The sequence below is a fragment of the Phycodurus eques genome, chromosome 10, assembly GCF_024500275.1.
Source record: "Phycodurus eques isolate BA_2022a chromosome 10, UOR_Pequ_1.1, whole genome shotgun sequence".
Classification (NCBI taxonomy): domain Eukaryota; kingdom Metazoa; phylum Chordata; class Actinopteri; order Syngnathiformes; family Syngnathidae; genus Phycodurus; species Phycodurus eques.
In genome coordinates, this window is record NC_084534.1 from 9,812,949 (window position 1) to 9,830,836 (window position 17,888).

At 41.5% G+C, this 17,888-nt stretch overlaps 1 protein-coding gene across 4 annotated transcripts in view; it reads left to right on the forward strand.

The window, feature by feature from the left end:
- prickle2b (prickle homolog 2b) overlaps positions 1–17,888 on the forward strand; it is a 101,858-nt gene that overhangs the window by 68,283 nt on the left and 15,687 nt on the right. Inside the window, exon 1 of one of the 4 annotated variants that reach the window (XM_061688461.1) lies at positions 6,631–7,047. The exons of the other annotated variants lie outside the window; for them this stretch is intronic. The gene's annotated coding sequence lies outside the window, so the exon portion shown is untranslated. Of the gene's footprint in view, positions 1–6,630; positions 7,048–17,888 lie in introns of those variants that run through there. 4 annotated transcript variants of the gene reach the window in all.

The following is a 17,888-nucleotide window of genomic DNA, read 5'->3' on the forward strand; positions in this document are numbered from 1 at the left end:
ATATGTGGAGCTAACCATTATCGTACCTAGAAAGCTTAGTGTAAAATCAGATGTGAGTTTTTCAGATTCACGTCTACCTTATTTAGTCTGTGCTGTGATTGTGTCCCGCGACTATCTCTTTCCTTTAGCACAACCGATTGACTTCCTTTCTCAAGAAACCTGCTGCATATAAACAGTTAGCCCGAGAGATGGATCGCTCTCTTTGCCGGAGAATCGAGATGAGACCTAGTTACAGCTAACCCACAAGAGACCTCCCACCATCTAAGAGCCAAATATTTCTAGATATGGATTTGTGTGCCTGTCATATTTGGGGACCTGTTTAAGTCAAACAGCTCTACACGTCTGACATTAGTAACAACCGCAGCATTTTTCAATGGTTTGGAGTGGGCCACACTTAATTATGGCAATGTGACTGATTACTAGCCAAGTGTTATTAGAATGACTATTTGTTTTTTTAATTGTCGAATTCACTTACAGTCAAAACAAGAAAATGAACTACTTCATGCGTTAAATGCACACACAGTTTTAAAAAAAAGGTTTGCACGAGTCTCACTGAGACAATTTGAGAGTTACAGAAGTGTTTTGATTGCACTGAGTTCCATCAATGTTCGATACTGCTTAACCTATTCAGGGCCACGGGGAACTGGAGGCTATCCCAGCTGACTTTTGGCAAAAAGCAGACTGGTCGCCAGTCAATCACAGCAGACATAGATGAATAACCATTCACATTGTCACTGGGAACTAAGAACACTGGAACTGAACACACGTTGCCTGTTCTGAAGTCAGGCGAGTGAACCGCTGTACTGCTAGTTACTTTCATCCCAGGCTTTCGTTACCATGACAACCGGGGGCGGGGCCAGGGCATTGGTACGAGACGTGGCGAGCAGCTACTTCATTTTTATGAGTGCTTGCATTTCTCTTTATACTTTGACCTGCATAAAAAGAAGTCAAAATGAATTTGCGCTCATAAAGTCTGCACTTCACACCAACTTTCTCCACCCAGGCTAGCTAAGTCATGGTCGGAGAAGCTTGGTATGTGGCCAGTATAATTTAAATTAGATTAGTGATGTCGCAGTTCAGCACAATTCAAAAACGCGCCCTTATATACACATTGTCAGAAATTGGCAGATAACAAAAGATTTAGATTCAATGAAATTTGTCAAAACTGGAGAAACCTCTCATGAATATTGACAAAAATAGACAGAAAAAAAATGTAGTTCTGGACCAGGCTGATCAAGGATTCTTCATGAAAATCCATTAGATTCATAATGCCCCTTGCCAGAGTAATTCTGTACATCTGGTAGATGCCTTTTAAAGAATTCAAATCAGGACAGCAAATAATTATCAGGGTTTCCCACTGGCTTGAGAATCTGCTCAAGCCAGTGTTTCCAGATGACATCACTTTCAAAATACGTCCTCTAAAAACTGGTAGAGTTCATCAGTCAAATAAGTGTGTTTATATCCTCATGGAAGTTGCTGTACAGTACCCATCATCACCAAGCAGGGTTAGGTTAAACGATAACAATCTACAGCATGTGGTTTTATGCCCTTTAGTCAACTATAATCACACAATGAGGAAAGAAGGAAAATATTTCACTGAATGGGCTATCCAAGCATGTTGGGAAGTTTTGCTTGATATCATTTTGCTTGTTCAGTCGTTTAATCAGAGACTAATGACAAACGTCTTGTACTTTCATGTGACTACAGAGTCACATCCCCATCATTATGTCTGTGTAAGTTCATTTGGACTTCAGAAATATGACAGTTATCCTTCAAATCAGTTTTTAATTCCATGTATGGCATTTCATGTCCAAGTGATTTGTCAATAATGACTCACAGCCACAAACATAAACACTGATTTATCTCGTGACGTGAGTTAATGGTGTGTTGATGGAATCTTTCTATTCCACATACTGTGAATGAAATGCAATCCAAACTAATGGTCTAAATTCACGCAAGCAGTGTCATGTTAATGCACCTTAAAAAAAAAAAAGTTTCTGTCGGTCCCAAATCCCTCAAACCAAACTGTATTGGATGGAGTGATTCTGTCTGTCACAGCTCTGCCCACAAGCCATTTTATGCTAAATATCTTTGTATGTTTTATTATTGTAGTTTATTGAATTAAAGATTTGACCTTAAACCATCAATTGAAAGAGTATGCATAAACTGCCACACTACTTTAAATTCAAATCTGTAGATTCCAAGACTTTCCCTTCATCCCACTCGTGTATTTCGCTGTTCCTTTTGTTGCACTGCATGCAGTTGTTGCATTTTAGGGGTGTTAAAGCAAAAGTGGTAGTACACCTACATAATTAACTGAGATCCAATTCAATACATTCTGCCATTTAAAGAGAGTACTGCGCTATTTTAATTATGAAATGTAGTTTATATAGAAGGGCCTGATATTTTATATAAAGCAAAATCTGGAGCAGCGTATGGAAATTGTGAATCATAGAGAATTGACACCCACACCGGTTGGTCATGATGACAAAGTGAGGATAAGGAATGCTAGTGAAGGCTGACTGGTGGAGTGAGTCAGATAAAAAGTGCTGATAAGTGTAGGAGCTCAACATGGATGATTCATGTATTATGCTGAGGTTATTGCGGTTTAATAGGAAAACAAAAAATGGAAAATCAGTTGTCTCTTATTTGTCATTCCTCACATCTCACTGCTTCAATTACACTATTCCTATTTACAACCATCTTCCTTTTTTAAACAGAGTGTGACCTAGTTGCGCTTTGCTTTTGGGTTCATGGGAACCATATTACTCACAAAAATTTTGTGACAAGGCAGAACCAGTGGTTGGGCACAGCAAGCTTGAAGTTGAGCTTTGACGCCCAGGAGGGAGCTGTCTGCATACAAGGTTGGTGTTCTGATGGATGTTCCGAGATGGAGGCTCGAGGGATGGTTTTTCATTCATGTTAGTGAGCCAGGAGGGCTAGAAATGGATCAAGTCCCCTAGAGTAAACATGCCACAAGGTCACCTCCTTACCCTGGCTCCTAATGCTGGAAACAAACTGTCCAGATTACTTCTTTCTGTCGCATCTCCTTCTCCTTGAATTTTCCCTCTATGACTTAATGACTTGTGCAGGCCTCCGCACCATTGCAACACTCTGGTTTGCATTCTAACCAATTCCATTAACTTCAGCAGATTGTGCTCTCATTTCCTTATTTCCCTCTCTTTTGATGAATATAATTTCACCCCTCCAGCCATGCAGAATTAATCCAGTTAATGTTCAACATGGATTGAATAATGGTCACTTATCTGTCTAGAACATGGTTTGAAAGGAGCTTATAACGAGACTACGGTCCACTGCTTCAATAAATTTGCTTTCTGTGTAGAGAAGTTGGACCATAGTACTAATAAGTCACAGCAGCAGGAGAAGTTAAGCTGTTTATTTTAAAACCACGCCATCCAACACTCAGAAAGCCTATTTTCCGAGTGTTCCGATTCTTTGCTCCTAGTATCTGGTAGAAGAAAACTGACGCTACCCATTGCTTTGCAGTAGTTTAAAGTAGTACAGTATACGAATGATTATTCAATGTTAAAACAACAACTTGATCGCAGAGTTTATTTTATTACTCAGGAGCAGTTATGTTCACTGGTACACTTTTATTAATGCTGTTGTTGATGACTAAAAAAAGAATTTTAGAAAGAAGAGTTGTATTAGCACTATTGACACCCTTTTACACTGGGCAAAAAAAAAAAAAATGCTTGGGGCATATGGGAAGCTGTGGCTCAAGCAATTATTAAAAAAAAAATGTTTTCCCTATCCTGGGTTCAACTGAGGCCCGAAAACTATCAGGACCTCTATTCTTCCTCCTCACTACCCACATAATTGCTTTGGACAGTTCAGGTTGCTTTGGAATGTTACACCGTTTGCTTGGTGGTGCAACATTATGTTGCCCCCAGAATCTTGGCTGCTCCTAGTATATTGAAGAAGATAGACCAACATTGCAACCAGACCTGGACCGGATTTGGGGAAGTGTAAATACTAAAGTACTTTCCATGAGAAACATTTTCTTGGCATGGCAAGAAAAGCTAAATAGGAGCGAACCCTGCATTACTCCCTATCAACATGTCTTAGCTATCAGCTGTTGGGGTTAGTCCCAGCTGCCTTGTGTGTTGATTCTCGAGTGATAGCCATCAGCATTTGCCACATGAAAGAAGAGGAGACTGGTGTTTTGAAAAATAATGTTTATTAAAGTCAGGGAGGCAATGTTGAAATGTTGGCTTCATCTCAAATCAAGATAAAGTCACTGATTTATCAGAAGGGTTTTCAGACTCTATATATTAGTTTCTTCACTTGAATAATGTCCTTGTTGGATGAGATGCTTTGAGGCAGTACAGCTTTCTTTCATTATTATGGATGGTCAAACATATTTATGATATTGTCCATCTTGTGCTTTGATGGAGCTGATTATGGTTTTGCATGCTTCAGAAGGGAGTAAACCCCCTTTGGTATGCTGTCTAAAGTTACCAGGCAGAGGCTCCTCAAGCATGTTAGGAGTCCTCTCAGGCAAAACTATCTGTGGTATGTCCCTCAAGATGACCCCTCTGCTTTTATTCTTTCTTTTTGCAAAATTGAAAATTCTTCATCGAGCTCAGGGAACAGTTTATGTGGGGGGACAATGAAGTCATACTCATTGGCACAATAACTGACACCAAGCTAGCTGACCAACTCCGTGGTTGCTTCGAGCAGGACACTAGCACTTTGAGCTCTTTGGTCCTGTGGAGAGCTCTGGAGTTTTGCCTAAGCTGTAATTGATGTTGTAGTATTTTTAAAGTGGCCACAATTATGAGGTGAGGGCAAGAGCATCGTGAGTGTTGCCAGCCACATGTGAGAGAGGAATCCAGGGCAGAAATCTTAGAATCTGAGTAAGGCCAGGAAAGTAGGAGTCAAGAGACTGTCTTCAGCAACAACAACAACAACAAACGCCAATACGTCAGCTTCACAGGTGGCTTAGCAGGCCTTTAGGTAATGATGACCTACTTTGGAAAAATATTACTTAAAATAGGATTGAACCGCTCTATTTGCAACGATCCTCCATGTTGTCCATAAAATATTTTACATACGTGTATAGCTTTGCCATATGAATTGTTACTTCTTAGACTTTATTGTTTTAATAATAATTATAGCAGATTTATGTTTTTTTTGTTTTGTTTTGTTTTTTTATCTTTAGGAATGTGCCTTGTTTATTTAAGCGGGATACAGACATACCAATCGCCAAGTGTTTGCATTTTACCCCCTTTCTGAGCAAAGTCAGAAAAGGTTTGTTTCTAAAAGATTTTCCTGAGCGGATATCCTGTAGTGTCGAGTAAATAGTGATTTTTGTTGTTGTTGTTATTGCTTTTTTCCCCTTCCCTGATCTGCTCCGAAAATGGTCAGACTGATCCTAAATGTTAAACGTGTTCAACATTTACCACCGCAAATCTTTGTGTGTTGTCAGCACCAAATTCGGCTGAACCACGGACTCCGTGATTGTCACGTAACGGAACAATAACCAATTAGGAAGCAGCCTGAATTGATACTCGTGTGTCGGTGGGGATATAGTTATGTGTGTGGTGTGTTGTGTTGGTCATCTCTAGTACACACACTATAAAAGCAGTAAGCACAGGTCTCTCATATTTAAAAAAAATCAGTTAAGTTGTTAGAAATCAGTATGTGTGTACCCCGCTTTAAGCCAACAAGCCCTAAATTGTGTTGTATCCCACACATTGGCTTTGCATTTGTTATTCAGTCCATGTATTTTCATTGGTCAGTAAGCCTTTTGTCCTTTTTCCACCTTATGTTTGTTTCTTATGTTAAACAGCTGTTTTGTTAACAAGAACTTGCCTCCTCAGTCCCCCATGCAGCTCAGCACCCTGTGGTTATCCTTACCACTCAAACTCTCTTTCCTCGTGCCTTGGGCTAGTTGATTCAGGGAAATAGTTTGATTCGCATGCAAATTATTTCAGCGCACTACTGCTTGCACCGCTAATTATACCAGTATTGGGACATGGACTTGCTGACATCACACTGGGATATTAGCCAGGAGGGAAAATAAAATGTGTATGTGTAAAGGGTGGATGTGTGTCAAGTTAACTACAGAAAGGCCAGACTCATGCAGGAAGTGTGATAAATAAATATAGTTTTCTGTCCCACCATACGTCCATGTTCTTTTCCACTTGGCCTCATTTGGGTTGCAGGTGAGCTGGAGACTATGCCGGCTGACTTAGGGCGAGAGGCGACATACACCCTGGACTGGTCATCGACCAATCGCAGGGCACATATAGGCAAACGAGTATTCACACTCACATTCTCAACTATGGAAAATTCAGTTTTAAGATGACATGCATGTTTTGGGAATCTGAGAGGAAGTCGGAGGACTCCGAGAAAACCAACACATTCATGAAGAGGGACATATGCAACTCCAGACTGGAACAGAGATTCGAACCCTGATCCTCAGAACTAAACTAGAATACTATAATGACTAGAATATAAAGACATTACAAAAAAGTATATACTCTAAATATTCCAATAAAACCTTCAAAAATACTCTTATTGTGAAGGCTGAAACCGGAAGTAGCCGCGCCATTTTTGTCTGGCTTGAGATTGTTTCCAAATTAAAGGGCTGTTAAGGCTCCGATGGCTGCAGTGCACTTCCACGTACCACTGACGCTGTTCAACCATACGCAGGATATTTCAGTTGTATGTGTCAGAAGTGGATACTGGATACTGCTAATCGGAATCCCCGCTATTTTCTGGATTTGCTTCTCGCTTCAAATTTGGACTTTTTCACGCTCTAAGTTGCCTCCTCGCTGGCAGGAGTCTCGAATGTGTTCGCAGAGGGTCTACAAGAGTTTTTTTGTTTTTGTTTAGTTTTTTGTTTTTGTTTTTTTTAAATATATATATAAAAGAGCGGCTAGATGTAGTGGCAGCACGCAGCGGGTGAGAGTGGGGCTGTTGTGGCAAACCCCGTTGGTGCGATGTGGCAGACGTATTTGAAAGCATTCAGTGCCGAGGTCAGGACTTCGGCTTCACCCAGTCGCACTTTGTAGCAAGGTAAGCTGTTGGTTTGTTTTTGTGTGTGAGTGCGTGCGCGTGCGTGCGTGTGTGTGTGTGTGTGTGTGTGTGTGTGTGTGTGTGTGTGTGTGTGTGTGTGTGTGTGTGTGTGTGTGTGTGTGTGTGTGGACTGCGGATTGACGATAACGTTCTGGGAATTTGGAAGACGTTCCCAAATTGAACAAATCTGGATCCTTACGTTCGCTTTTCGGGAGTTCCGGTCTTTAGATGAGCGTATGATTTTCCTCTTGCAGTGATTCATTTTGATCCAAAATATAAAAGCTTCCCCTTGATCTGAGAAGACGTGTTTTCACCGGTTGATATCCCCCACCCCATCCTCCTCCTCCTCATCCCATCCCCCTGGAGCGCGCTGGTCAAGCCACATCGTCTTTTGTTGTGCAGCTTCTGTGCCATATGGACTGGAGATGCTTGCTGGGTAAACAAGAACACAAACGGATTAAAATTACACCTGGTTATTGCCTCCATCTATAGCAACATGTTTAAGCATAGTTTTCATCTGTTTTTGTTTGTTTGCCCCCCCCCCAATACATATGTGGCAGAGCATGCCAAGACTTAATAAAAGTACATTGAGTTGTTAAGACTCCAAAATTTGCACATGAATGAATGGGCTCGAGTCGCACAACGTGGCTATTAAAGCAACTCAAAAACTCCCTCAACTGACCCTATTCCAGGCGGAGAAAAAAAACTGAATTGTCATTGCCGGTCATTGCTTTTTCCCCTCTGACTGCTGACTGGGGTGGATATTTTGTGATATTTCCCTCCCAAGTGTTTCATTAGTTTTGGACCCCACAGTCAGTGGCTTCTGTTTGATGCCTCTCTTTCTGGCAGGCGGTTGGTTAGCAGGGAGTGCGAAGCCTGTTGTGGTGTGAGGTTTCCTTGGAACCTGCTTCTATAACTCCCTCTGTTCCCACCTCAAGTGTTCTCACTTTATCGAGCAAGTTGGCACTCAATGAATAAGTCATGGAGTTTGGTCTCAATGGTAATGTGATGCACTGTATCTGTGACAAAAAAAAATTCAGAATTGGATATTACTCTCTTCAAAGAGACTTTTACCTCGCGTTGCTGAGAAAATGAGTTTTGCAGGATACGAATATTTTTTTTAGTACTTTCTACACATGCATGTTGCAACTGCAAATGGATTTTATCATATCATTGAAGTTTCGTTTTGATATGGATCTCACTGGATAAGTTGCAGTTTGCTAAAAACGGATTTAATGACCCATGTTTACCTGGTATTTAATTAGGAATCCTTAAACAACCATTAAGTTAATGTAGTTGTCTGGAGAAGTGCCTCGTTCATTTCTAATGCAGGAATTGCTTTAAAATGTTACATTTCTAATAAAAAGCCATGATTAACCTGTGATTGCAAATCCATAAGCAACAACCATTCGAACTGTGTCAAAAGGTTAATTTGAAATGAGTTGATGCATTTATAAAGAAGAAACATGCGAATGAACGGATGGTCCAGTTTGAAGCAGTGGTTTGTCACTCATATCAGTCGAGACAAATTGGCCTTAATGTCATGATATAAGCGGCTGTGACTTTATTAGACTATAGTTCCTATTCGGACACCGCCTGACTGCAGCTGTCTTGACTGCAACATGAGTCAGGCTGAATGGCATGGTTCAACTCCAGTCGACTTCTTGCAGTAGCGCACAAATGACACCGCTTTGCTGAGCAGTCAGTGGACAGCAAGTGCCTGTTTTATGGATCAGATGGGTCAAAAGGAGTCTGTGACCTGATTTAAGTTTTACATCTATGCGGTTTGTCGACAGAATGCAGAAGACAACAAATGGCATAAAGGTTCATCTCGGGGGGAAAATGGTCGTGTGTCAACGTGGCTGCTTCATGTGCAAAGCTTTGCATCACCTGTCAAACTCAATACGATATTAGGAATAAATGGCTTCAATTTATTTTTAGAGAAATTCCTAAGCATTTCAGGACCAGAATTGTGCTGCGTTCGAGGATGACTTCGTAAACATAAGCTTTCACACACTGCTGGAAGTGTATTTCCAGGTTTGGAGCAAGCGGCCAGCTGTGCGGCTGCCGCCATGCCATGCAAATACAGTATATATAAGCGTACATGTGTTGTGGTTTACAACAATACCGAACTATATTTATAATTCATAATGTAACTGTGGATTAAATAGCCAAGCGCCGGTTACGTTGAAGTGATTGAATGGCAGTGCAGGATTAGCCTCTCAAAATATCTTCCTCTCTTATTTCACCCACGTCCCCTCCTCTGTGGGGTTGTGAGTAGTAAGCGACGAATGCAACGCTTGGTGAATTCTGCTTCATGATGATAGTGAGACCTCACATCAAATGATCCAAACAGGAGTTCACTATGAACGCTTGGCCGCCGAGATATCGCCAACGGCCAATCAGAGCGAAGCTGTTTTCCATATTTAAATGAAGAAAAGGAGTGATCCAATCAGGGATTTTGTATTGTTTCCCCAGAGATAGATTATTTACATGTCGTATCATGAGAAATCCCGCCGTCTCATCTGCCAGGCATTTTGGACCAAAGAGAAACATTTGAGAAAGCGCGTCCTGGGCATTTCCAATCCAAATTATCTTGCAAAGCCGATAAAATTACATCAAAGATGATTAAATATATGAAAGGGAACCATTAAGTTCTGTACCATTTGAATTGATACCGTAACAGAGGTTACTAAAAACTGTATGGTATAGATTTATAATAATGTTTGATTAATAATTGAAGTCACTGATTGTGTAGTGGTGCATTCGACTGACATTGGTACAGGCAGCGTGGGTTCAGTTCCCACTCAGCCTTTCGCCCGAAGTCAGTGGGGATTGGCTCCAGCGCCGCGCGACCTTGAACAGGATAAGCGGTATTGCAAATGAATGAATGGATGGATGGATTAATCATTGAACAACAAAAAAATGCATACTGAGCTGAACTGTAGTGCATCGTTGCAAATGGAGCTCATGTGCAACTTTACCCTACTAACCACCATCCTTCAAGTCATCCATTTTTTTGTGCTCCCTATTCTCAGTAGGGTCATCAAAGAGTATTCGTGTATACCTTTGGAGTCACACCCGGAACTTTCCCATAGGCTAAAGGCAGATTATTTTCCATGATGTAAATGCAGCTCTTGCAAGTTCATGCATTAGGATGGTTGTAAGAGACTACTGCACTGTAGAAATAACAAATGACTTTTTTTTTTTTTTTAAATTATTTATTTTTTACAAATGTCACACGAGTGGAGCTGGCTGTTTTGGTATAAAGTCAAAGGATCCTAAATGCTTCCATCGTCTTGTTTAGACTGTTGTCCCAGGGCTGGACTAATAAGAGGGCAGGACTTTGTCTTTCAATAATGAGTTATGACAGGTGGATGGTGGCATAATCACTGGCCTCAGGAACATTTTGCATCTGGCTCGCACTAATTAGCCACTAATGGAAAATGTCTTTGTCTAGACTGACCCTTGTCAGGAACACCTCCAGTCATGTTTAACTGTGACTAAATCCTAATGGCTCTGAAGTTCACATGGATCCCCGGGCGGGTAAATACTTTGTCTTCTTTTACTTGAGTCATTTAGAAAATAGTTAGTCTTAAAAAGAAATTCAAGCATCCTCTCGTCAAAAGAGTGAACAGAACCGTTCCACTTATCTAAAGGAGCAGGCATTAAAGAGGAAAGATTTGCTTCTCTTCTAACATTTTCAGAGAAAACAACAGCAGAGTGAAGCGAAAAGGCTTGGCTGTGGTATGCACCGAGACTGTGTTCTTCTCTCTGCTTTTCTCTTGTCAACAGGCTATTGCTTTAGTACAGCGCTGCCAGTTAAATCTGCAATTTTCATCTGATCATCTTGCATGATGTGGAAAAAACAGCTATGGGAGTTGCTTGAGCATCAATGTGAAATTAGACGCAGTTAATACTGGAGCTAGCGTAGACAGTTCTGAAAGCCTGAGCTAAATAGGTCAAAAACCATTTTCCACCATAAGGTACCACAAAAGTGCATTTTTGATAGATGTAATGAACAGTGCTGATTTTCAACACTTAACATCAAACAAAAGAAACATTAAGTCGACTTGTTTGCTCAAAATGTGAACTTTTCTTCTTGCAGTCCACTCACCTGGAAAAACCTCAATTTTCATACTAAATTAGTATGTTGCCAAGGTAATTCAAAGGAATATGACAAGGACTCCATTTCCACAGCATGATACCTGCACGGCTAATGGCTATGACAGTTTTCAGGTACTACCCTGTACTGTTTCTCCAGTAGGACCTGGCCAGCGTTGCAGCCATGCAGAGCTGATACAATATGGGTCATGTAAACTAGCAAAACAATTTATCAGTGTCCCCTCATTAAATTTTTGATAATACATGGCAGTGTTATAAGAGCACCACTTCATTGCAGCTGTCTGTTTTATTGCTGCCCTCAGGCCCTTGTTCTCCTCCTCTGTTGTTGTTGTTGTTGTTTGTTAGCGTGTCTTGTTCCAACTGATGTGTTGAATGCAGCTTTGTGTTTGAAGATTTGAAGTGGAAACTGGACCATCCCAAACCGAGCTGGGCCGAGCCAGTTCTGTGCCGTGAAAAAGTATCCTGTGCAGTGTAGTATAGTAGACTGTAAATTAGAATAAATATAGGCTCAGAAATTAAACTTAAAAATTAAACTAAAATTAATTAAACTAAGTTAAACTTCTTAAATGTCCCTTACACTCCTACTGACCAATGATCAGTTAACATTAATTGGAAGACTGAGCCAAGGTCGTTGCCGTCTTTGTTCTTCTTTAACTCCTTCCTGTTTTCATTTGCTTTTCTTCTGTCTTTCTAGTGTCACTTGAGTGTTTGTGAGAAGCTATACAGGTTGTTTGGAAAGCAGACAAACCCTTCGATGACTTCCTCTTGTGAATGCTCGTGTGTCACGTGACCCCGTGTCACCCCCATGTCATGTCCTGTGTAAACATCAATGAGGATGAAGAGTTCCAAATGGGAAGTTTAAGTTTGAACTAGAGGTGCGACGATTAATCGACAACTAATCAATTATTTCACTATTTGATCAGGATTTTTGATAATCGATTAATTATGTAGAGACCTTGTTTAAATTTCAATTGTCCAAATCCTTTGAATTTCAGCCTCTTAACAGTAAATATGAATAATTACATTTATTATAATAATACATCAGTAAATATTACTAATTATATTTATGATAATAAAGCAGACTGATTATCTTTGTCCTTCATCAAAATAAGAAATTTGCAAATGTCTTTTTACCTTGGAGTCTTTTCTGCACTGTTAATTTGAGATGTAATTGTTTTAATAAAGGGAAGGAAATTTATTTTTTTAATCTGATTCATCGAAAAAAATATTGACACATTAAGGGATTATTAAAATAATTATGAGTTGCAGCCCTAGTTTTAACACACAACACAGGTCTGAGGATTTTGAATAAAATTGTAACACACTGATTCGAATTCCTTGCGCTGCCGTGTTACATGGAAATTCATCAACTCTGTGCATGTCAACCACACTGCATGAATCATAGAGCTCTATTTTAACATCTTCCCAGGGGCCGAATACATTCATTCATATTTGAAAGTGAAAACAAGCCTTTTTACTTACTTCACTTGACCTCTCTTCAGTCATATATGAGGCGCCAGGGATGTGCTTGACTTTTACTACTAGAGTCCCCAAATCTTTGCTAATTGAAATCATGTAGATTACAAGCGGAAGCTCTGGTATGAAGTTTCAGTGGGGGGTGGGTGGGGGGGGGAATCCCAGCATGTGTGTGAAGCCTGTTGTAAATCATGAGGACAGAAAGGGGTGGGTGCGAAGGGGGGGTGCAACGTGCCTCAGGAGGCTGACAGGATCTCTGCCAGAGCTCATGTGGTGAGGAGATGTTTGCCAGGTGAAATACTGGAGGATGGTTATCAAACATCTGGACCTGGAGGCGGGCTTTAGTGGTGGGAGAAGGGTGCAGCTGTGAAGGTCACTTTTCTCCTCCTGTTACGATGTAATTAGGCATACTCGCACAATCTAGAAGTTCAAGTTAAAACACCACCACACAAAATTGTCACAAAAAGTGGATACACAGGTTAATTGTATCTGTCCTTCAGTGGAAGAGCATTTAATCGCTCTGCCTATCATTATTTGTCATTGTCATAGGTAGTTAATCAAAGATGCATTATTTGTTGTAAATACAGTATATAATTTTCAGACAATCAAGTAAAATTGGATCATTCCCAACGGCAAACTTGATAATCTCTTACGGCACACTAGTTGAGAATCACTGATTTGCAGCAGTCTATTTGTAATAATATTTCTAAATGCATGTGTGTTTTTTATACTGCAGTACAATGTACTTGTTATAAAGGCAGAAGTTCTGTTGCAGTTCTTTTATTGGATCTGCAAGGTCAAGCCTGGAGGACCAGGGGCCTCATGTACAAAGACTTGCGCGGATTTCCTACTGAAACATGATGTACGCGCAAATCCAGAAAACGTCGTAAGCACAAAAAACATCCAGATGTGTGAATCTGTGCGTACACATGAATCCAAACACATTTCCTTCGTACATCCCAATCAACGTAGAATTGAGCGCACGTGTAGGAGTAGCTGACTCCTCCCTGTCCATGCCCATATTTAAATATGCAAATCATATTTAAACGAACCCTGCACCTGAGATCCCAATCTCTGCATAATCAGAAAAAAAGAAAATGAGCAAGGTAATGAAGAGAGATTTTTTCTGAATGTGAAGTTGAGACCCTGCTCAATGAAGTGGTGTACCAAAAAAATTAAAAAATCCTCTTTGGCACGCTGTTAACAACAAACCGTTTCCCATGAAGTTGGCGTGAGTCACCACTAATTTTCCACGGTCATCCATCTGACCTTTGCTGTGAAAAAGAACGTACGCCACGTTTTTGTGCGTACGCACCTTTTGTACATGAAGCCCCAGGACACTGAGATTCCTCCTCCAAGAAGGAATGCATTGTGAAATGCTTTGCTTCAGGTCCTGCTAGGCCATTTGTGTACAGTATGTCCAAGACCCCAGGGCAACAGAAATAGAAACAGCTGACCACTTGACACGCTGTCAGAGTGAGTGACTTGTTCGTTTGTCTTCACATTTGGTGCTATTTTTTTGTTTTTAGAATCTCTCTTATTCTTGTGTGGATGAATGTTTGTTTTTCTGTGTCATTTAGAGCTAAGCTTTGCTAAATTAGAAATGATGACAAAGAGAAGGTTTTGTTGCTCTGAATGACAGTATTATGCCACTGCAGCTCAAACTCCCTTATTTTTCGCTTTTATGTTTGCTTGAGTTTGGCCTTTTTATCACTTCCACAAATATTGATGGAAAGCATATTTAGCACTTTTAAGGTTAACTTATGTACTATGTCATTTGGTGCCTTTTGTGGCTTGCCTGTCTACGGTCGCAGAACTTCTGCTCACAGTGCTGTTTTAAACTAGAGATGACAGTAATAGCTGGGATGGGATCACAACAAGTAGTGACGGAGAACGCCTCCAACGTTCGGCCTTTCTGTATGCTTCACATGCCGTATGACAAGTTGTGACATGTCCCACGGAAGCTTTAATTTGAGCGGACACCAGGGATAATTTAAAACCTCTTTAAGCTCTATCAGCACCATCCATCAGAGCTAAGACAAACACACAGCAGTGTTTTGTGAAAAAGATACTGCTTTTGCACTAGAAAAAAATAGATGCGGGTTCGGCAGCTATGCGCAATGTGCTATCGATGCTTCAGGCACTATACATGACCATATCTTTGATCAACCGAGTTGTCAGCGTCTCAAACAGTTGGCAGAGTGTGTTTTTAAGATCCTGTGTGAGGGCTTTCAGTCAGACAAGCAGGCGTCTGTCTGGGAAGGTAATGAGATTGTCTCCCTGTTCATGCTGCCTGAGGGGTTGTCAAGGACGAAGGCAATCTGTATGTACAGTATGTACCTTGCCCCCTTTTCTCGTAAATGGTCACTAGTCAGTGAAGGTGGCTTGTATTGTTATTTGCATTTATTTAATCCACAACCTGTTCTGTCTCACCAATGAGTGATAGTTAGTCTATCGCAGTTGTCAGTATGTTTAAATGGCTCATTTTGTTGTCCTACTCTTGCATCGCATTGTAACAATGCAAGTTACAGGTCTGTTTATAAACAGGAGTGTCGAGCTCCACAGTGCACAAGCAAAGCATACTTTACTTACTACTATTGAGGCCTTACTTCTGAAAAGAGGGAAAAATCGATACCATACCAAAGATTTGAATTAAATGACCAGACTAGTCAATGCTACTTAAAGGGTAGTTAGTGCTAGACTCACTAATGGTCGTACGGTCGGTACACAAAATGCTGGATGATTGTCCTTTGTTTAATGTGTTGTGTTTCTCTTTGTTGACTGAATTACGTTTGTCTTCTGCCTTTACACACCATAAGTGAAAATGTAGACAAAATCGGGGTTCACCATTCCCAAGTATCATGGCAAATTGAACTTAACTGTATGGCTTGATTAAGTCTTATGACTAGGTAGTCAATCAACTTTGAATCTTGTGTATTGACAATCAAACTGTGCTAGCTAATGATATGAAATGCTAATTGTGTTCACTGTAAAAATGTGCATGTGTTCACAATTCTGCTTTCCATCACTGTCGCTGGCTTCATTCTGCTATTATTCCTTGTTCTTGGTTCCTCAGAGGGTTGTTCAGCATTGTATTCATGGCCTTAACATTTTTACTGTGAAACGTGCTATGGGAGGCTTTGACCTAAGAGGAGTTTACTCCCCTTATGAGTAAAGAGCCCATCTGGTTTATAGAAAAAGTCAAAGGGTATTTACAGAATTATCAATGGACCTTCACTGTGCTTAGGACCAAGTAGGACTTTTTTCACGCCTGGATTTTGTCTGGAAAAAGGCTGTAAAAATATGTCTCCTCTTTTCCTTTGGTGATTTAAGACTTGTTTCATGGCTCTAAAATAAAATATAATGTATCTGCTTGTTATTGATGAAATCACCCTAATGGTGATTTATTAAAGAGCTTGTTTCCACGCTCATGGTGTTCTCTCTGAATCACTGAGCTCAAATGAAAAATATTTCCACTCCACAAAGCTAATAAATTAAAGAGCATCTATTTTCTTCCGCTTATCCGAGGTCGTGTCGCGGGGGCACTATCTTTAGCACGGAAGCCCAGACTTCGCTCTCCCCAGCCACTTCATTCAGCTCTTCCGGGGAGACCCCAAGGCGTTTCCAGCCCAGCCGGGAAACATAGTCTCTGTGTCCTGGGTCGTCCCCAGGGTCATCCTATTCAGATGCCCAGGCCACCTCATCTGGCTCCTCTCTACTCTGAGCCCCTCCCGGATGACCGAGCTTATCACCCTATCTTTAAGGGAGAGCACAGACACCCGGCAGAGGAAAATCATTTTGGCCAATTGTACCCGGGATCTAGTTCTTTTGGTCACGACCCACAGCTCGTGACCATGGGTGAGGGTAGGAACGTTGATCGACCGGTAAATTGAGAGCTTCGCATTTCTGCTTAGCTCCTTCTTCGCCACAACGGACCGATACAAAGTACGCATCACTGCAGATGCTGCACCAAGCCGCCTGTCAATCTCCTGTTCCATTCTTCCCTCACTCATGAACAAGACCCCAAGATACTTGAACTCCAAGCTGTGCGCGGAGGTGAGCCCGACTATGTCTAGTCTGAACTTCTCGACTTCACACACCAGCGGGGTCCTTCCCTGGCAGAGAGGTGACGTTCCAGAGCCAGCTTCTATAGCTGGGGATTGGACCACCAAGGTCCCTGCCTTCGGCTACCGCACAGCTCACACTACACCCGACCCTTATGGCCCCTCCCACAGGTGGTGACCCCATCCATGGGAAGAGGGACCCACTTTACCCTTCCGGGCTGAGCCCAGCCAGGCCCCATGGGTGCAGACCCAGCCCCCAGGCACTCTCCTTCGAGCCCCATCTCCAGGCCTGGCTTCAGAGGGGGGCCCTGCTTACGAGCAAGGGAAAACGTGATTCCATCAATTTACTCATCATAGCGGTCTTTTAGCCATGATTTGTCTGGTCCCTCACCTATGACCTGTTTGCCATGGGTGACCTTGCCTGGGGCATAAAGCCCCAGACAGCTTAGCTCCTTGTGGGACTGGGACACACAAACCCCTCCACCATGATAAGGTGACTGCTCAATAGGGTTAGTTTCTTTTAGGGTTGGGCATTGGAGTTTTAGCCCAATTTTAAGCTTTTTTTTTTTTCCATTGGCTCTTACGTTGGTTTGAAGACTAAAATAACCGCTAAAAACCATCAGTGCAAAAGTCCCACCAACCGTTTACCTTGTTAGCTGTCTCAATGTTTGCAATTTTATTGTTTCACTCACCCAGTTGACTGAGGTTCACTGAAGCTCCGCCCGGTGTCGGTTGAGGCTCGGCACGCGTCAGACGCTACACACCGTGAAAGCCTTCTTTGCACAATATAATCTTATTCCAAGTGTTGCACTGAGGCGACTGGTCATTAATTTTAACAAAGTTAAGACACACTTTTGTTCACCGCCGCCAAAAGTTGGGCACGAGCACGTCATCATGCGTGTTCTTCTTCGTTGGTTTACGCTGCTTCTTCGTTGTTTTTTGCCACTTCTTCTTCGCGGCTGGAGAACTAGGTATCGAAACCGGGAACCGAAATTTTAAAATTTTTAAAATTTTAAAACGGTTCCGGGAGAACCGGAACATTAGTCCCGGTTCCAATCAGTTCTCGAGTCTCGATGCCCAACCCTACTGCTCAAGGAGAGATAAAGAGCATACAATATAGCCAGTTCGTATTTTTAATATCCAACATTAGCTGTGTATTCGTAATTTGTCCAATGC